Raw genomic sequence first — 6,000 nt, forward strand, 5'->3', positions numbered from 1 at the left:
GAAAGAAAAGGAGGTCAGATTTAGAGAGGTTGAGTTTGAGGTGATGCGAGTGCATCCAGGAGGAAATAGCAGACAGACAGGTAGAGATACGGGAGGGGATGGTGGAGTCAGAGGTGGGGAAGGAGAGGAAAATCTGAGCATCATCAGCATAGAAATGGTATGAGAAACCATAGGATGCGATGAGGGGGCCCAGGGAGCGGGTGTAGAGAGAGAACAGGAGAGGACCCAAGACTGACCCTTGGGGGACTCCAGTTAAGAGAGGGTGAGGTGTGGAGGTTGCTCCACGCCAGGTTACCTGGTAAGTGCGGTTGGAGAGGTAGGAGGAGAACCAGGTCAGCAAGAGATGATAGTAGAATAGAGTGATCAACAGTGTCAAAGGCAGCAGAGAGGTCGAGGAGAATTAGGACAGAGGAGAGAGAGGCAGCTCGGGCACACTTAAGTGAGTTGGTGACAGACAGGAGGGCGGTTTCAGTGGAGTGAGCAGAGCGGAAGCCAGATTGGAGAGGGTCAAGCAGAGAGTGGTTGGACAGGAAAGCAGAGAGCTGGCGGTGTACAGTCCGCTCGAGGGTTTTGGAGAGGAAGGGTAGGAGGGAGACAGGACGGTAGCTCTGGAGGGAGGTGGGGTCGAGGGCATTAGCGCATACAGGGTTATTTTTTATCCTTCATTAAACGCAATTATAGCTTATTATAGTGAGGCTCTTTTTTGGATGCATTTCTTTTTTTCTGTAGCACATAATTACCCAAGTGCACTTACAATTATCAAACAAAAGATGAGCTAAAAGCCTTCGAAAACATGTACACAGTATGCTAATGCTTTTTCTTTTTGTAAAAGCAGCTGTTAATACAAGATACAACATGCAAGTATTCTTGAGTGGAAATTTATTTTCTCAATGCATTCTTTTCATCGATAATACTAATAATAATAAAATAAATAAATATATAAATAAATAAATAAATAAATAAATAAATAAATAAACATTTTAAAGTCATGTTCAACAGAACTTAATAGAGGGAATTCTATTAAGTTCTAAAAAGACACATGCTTACTAAAACACTTTTTTTTGTTCTTCAAAATAGCACACATGAGACCTTTGTAATGAATGTTTTATATATATATATATATATATATATATATATATATATATATATATATATATATATATATAATGGGGTTATTTTCCTACCAACATCCAATTAGAGCTTGTTCTTTTTATACATCAATACAGCTCTCCCAGGACGGTGGTGTCCAGAACAATGCAAGAACAAATGAGGTTCAATGAATGGAGGCTGAATGAATGGACAAGTGGAGAGGCAGTGAAAATGTGGAACGTATTTAGAAGTATACATCTATTATATAAATCATTCAATGTAAAGGGAATTCAATGTAATGGTCTGCCTCTCTTCTGTGTCAACACCCTGATGTTTTTTGTTCTATTTGCTGCTCTGTTTCTGTAGTGTGTAATTGGAATATTACTGTATCTCCCCGTTCAAAGGAAAGGTTTCAAGACAGCTGATCCGACAAACAGAGGGCTGCAGATTTCCACTCCCATCCTTGTAAAGGTTTCCTAGAGTAAATGAACAGCAAAGCGTAATAAAGCATGGTAAAGCATACAGCTCCGGCCAAACGTGTTGCATCTCCCTACAGAATGAACTAATTTTGCTTCATAAAGTCGAATGAAACCTGCTGAATGATGTTACATTAACATATTGAGTTACATACTGTTTCGTAGTTCCATATACATAACTAAAAACTGCCAAAAAATTGAAAAGTGTGACATTTCGAAATCTAACATGAAATATTACTGTACTTCTATTATGGCTTCCGGTAGACTTTTGTGATATAATTTTGTAGATTCTTTAATTACACAATGTTAAATAAAATATCTAAATTATGTTCATATAGTTAAAAAAAAGTCTCAATCCTAAAATTCTAGGTGATGCAAAACTATTGGTCATAGCTGTAGCTTTGTTTTTATTTTGTAGTTTGGTCTTTGCTACTTGTGTCTGTGTTTTTGTTCACCACTAGTTTTGTGTTCTATATGTACAGTGTTTTAAAACGTCAACATTTGTTATATTATAAAACCCAGTGGTATTTTTCAAACCTTTCTGTTTGGCAAATGTTTTGCTAAACTTTTTTTCTTTCCTTTAAGAAAATGTATACATTATTATTATTATTATTATTATTATTATTATTATTATTATTATTATTATTATTATTATTATTATTATTATTATTATTATTAGTTTATTTAGCAGACGCCTTTATCCATGGTGACTTACAGAGACCAGGGTGTGTGAACTATGCATCAGCTGCAGTGTGGAGTAGTGGTTAGGGCTCTGGACTCTTGACCGGAGGGTCGTGGGTTCATTCGCAGGTGGGGGACACTGCTGCTGTATCCTTGAGCAAGGTACTTTACCTAGATTGCGCCAGTAAAAACCCAACTTAATTGTATGTAAAAAATAATGTGATATCTGTATAATCTGAAATAGTGTATAATGTGATATCTTGTAAGACGCTCTGGATAAGGGCGTCTGCTAAGAAATAAATAATAATAATGATGTCTCACCCGAAAGACGGAGCACAAGGAGGTTAAGGGACTTGCTCAGGGACACACACAGCAAGTCAGTGGCTATTTTTTCTTCTTCAAAATAGCACACATAAGCCCTTTGTAATGAATGTTATAAAATAGTCACATCATGTAGGATGTATGGGATTATTCTCTTACCAACACCCATTTAAAGCTGGAGCACTGTTACACACCTTGTTTTTTTTATACACGTCTTAGATGTAGGATCAATCCAGCTCTCCCAGGGTGGTGGTATCCAGACCAGAGCAAGAACAAATGAGGTTCAATGCATGGAGACTTAATAAATGTATGAAACCATCACCAGAGACAGCATGTGTGCCCATCTATGATACTCACCATAGCACATTTTCCAGGACCATGAGGTGTGCAGGTCTGCACGTGATAAGGTGCTATACAAATCAAAGTTGTTGTTGTTTCACACTGGATTCATTCTCCACCACTGACAGAATATAATTCTGTGCAGTATAAGCTTTCTGCATCAGCATCTATTTTGTCAATGGTTGTCTGCTGTTCTGAAGCAATGTACTGGATTTATTATGTGTTGTTTTTTTAATTTAGCTACAAAAAGTCACCGTGGTGGGGGGTGGGGAATAATAATCAGAAGCATCTTGTGATAGTTTTTAGTATGGAAAATACTGCTAGGAACTTTTTATAAATAAGTTTAATTGTAATGTGCCGCTGCTGCTGCAGAGTCACTTACAATAGGACCTCGTTTTACGTCTCATGGTAGAACTGCAAAAATACTGTGGTAAATTTGTATAAGGGTTACCAGCTGGTTTGTTTTTAGTATTGATTTGTTACAGAACACAATGTCGTTCTTGTAATTTTTCTTTTTTTTTTTTTTTTTACTGTATCCTGTGTACAGCATGAATATATTTTTAAACATCCTTCTGATTGTTTTGATATTTTTTGGCCATGGCTGCAGAGTATTTAGGATGAAGAGACCTAAATAAAAATAATAAAATAAATGTAGGAGCTGTCCTTTAAGTTGATGCAGTATTAATGAACAACTGCTTTAGATGCAGCAAAAAAAGATGCCCCATTATACTGTGTCAGGCCAATGCTACTTAATCATGGGTTGCATGTGCAGAAAATGAAAGCTCCCTGTGACACACGGGACTGGAAATGCAAAAAGAAAGCGATTTGAAAGGGCTGACTGTTTAGAGCTGTTTAACATGTATAAATATAAAATAGGAGACTGAATTCCAAGGGGGATATGGGAGGCTCTGCACTGGACCCATCTGACTTCAGAATCACAAAAACACAAGGTGTTTCAGCTAATGCACTGTCCTTACACTACTGCACTACTAATATGTATTTGTAGATATAACTTGTTGCAATCCTAACTTGTAGCATCCTATTTCATATTGTATTTTAGTGGTATTATTTGCACTTACTGGAAACTATACTGTATTTAAATACTAATCTTGCATTGTAACCTTGTACTGCCGTGTAACACTTGTAAGTCACCTTGGATAAAAGCATCTGCCAAATAAACAATAATAATAATAATAATATACATGGTTTGTTTTCTTAGAGGAGTAATCAGTGTACAATGTGTCATCAGTATAAACAGCAGAACCTTCACTTAGTGTGATTTCTCAAGTAGCTTCAGACTGACAAATAACATCATCAGTCTGCCCATCCACTATAAATTAACTCCATCATGCTACCTGAACATGGCGAAACAGTGCAGCTTTTCAATGTCATTTTTTTAACAATTTTCTGTTTATCAACTAATTCCAAAAACATTATAGAAATAATAGACTGTACAGCAGTGTGCATATTTTATTAGAACTCATCCTTTATATACCTTCATGAAAACCTCAGTGTGTGAGAATTACATTGTTCAGTCAATAATCAGTGATATAGGAACAAAAGGCACGTGTATGTGTAAATGTTAGATTGCACATGGATTACAGTCTTGCTTATCAACAGAAAATCAATTGCACAGCAGATAACAAAACAGGACATGTTCAAAAGGATTGAAAGGTGAAGCCACTACAATAATTGCGGCTCATTATTGAGAAGATTTGCCAGTATAGTTGTAGGATAGAGGTCCTAACAAGCACCCATTTTGTGCAATTAATGTTAATTGGAAAGGATCGAAGACACAAAAAGGTGTTTGAATTGATCTTCTAGGCCAGCTGTCTTATTGACGCCTTCCATTTCAGCTGCAGTACTGATTAGCAAAGTTTTGAACCACCCAATACAATTACATTTTGCTTCATAAAATCAATGAAACCTGCTGAATAATGTTACGTTAACATGTTGAATTACACACTACAACATTTCCTAATCTAACATGAAATACCACTGTACTACTATTATGCCTTCCTAGACTATGGCTGTATCTTTTTGTAGTTTCTTTGATTACATGATGTTAAATAAAAGATCTATATTATGTTCATGTATTTAGGAATCTTGGTGTGATCTTTTACCCTAGCCTTACTTTCGAGTCACATATCCACAATGTCACCAAGGTATCCTTTTTTCACCTTCGTAACATTGCTTGTCTGCGCCCCATGCTGTCTGTGCCTGATGCAGAAAAGCTAGTTCATGCCTTTGTTTCTTCCCGGCTCAGTCATTGCAACGCGTTGTTTGCATGTGTCTCCAAGACTGCTATCAGCAGGCTACAATATATTCAGAACTCCGCTGCTCGCATTTTAACTAAACTCGGCGCGCATATTACACCGGTTCTTGCTTCTTTGCACTGGTTGCCGGTTGAAAGCAGGCTTGATTTAAAACTACTGTTAAACTATAAGACTCTGAACAGTTTAGCGTCATGTTACATTGCTGAATTGTTTACACATTACACACCCGTACGTAATCTGCATTCTTCATCCTCGGGTTTATTGGCAATACCCAAAAACTAAACTTCGCTCCATGGGTGATAGGGCTTTTTGCTGCTATGTGCCCAAACTTTGAACGACCTTTCTCAGTCTATCAGGGATGCAAAGACCCTTGATGCTTTTAAAAAAGAGTTAAAGACACACTTTTACTATCAGGCATTTTTATCATGATTTGGTTTTTTGATTTGTGTCATTTCTTTTTATTTTACATATACTCTTAATATGATGTATATATAGATGGTTCTCTGTGTTTTTTTTGTGTTTGTACAGCACTTTGAGATGCGTGCATTTAGGTGCTTTATAAAATAAAGATTATTATTATATTATTTAATTTTTTTTATTATCTTAAAAAAAAGAGTCCTAAAATTCTAGCTGATGCAAAACTTTTAGCCATAGCTGTATCCAGACATCTGTGAAGAGTGAATACAGCACGCCACGCACACACCCTTTGTGTAGGATGAGTGAATATAGCCATTGGACATATAGCAATTTCCTTTGACGGTTGCTGAAACCTGTCATTGTTCCACCCAAGTATTATAGGGTCCATGAAACTTTGAACT

Source organism: Acipenser ruthenus, unplaced genomic scaffold (genome assembly GCF_902713425.1).
Source record: "Acipenser ruthenus unplaced genomic scaffold, fAciRut3.2 maternal haplotype, whole genome shotgun sequence".
NCBI classification, from domain to species: Eukaryota; Metazoa; Chordata; class Actinopteri; order Acipenseriformes; family Acipenseridae; genus Acipenser; species Acipenser ruthenus.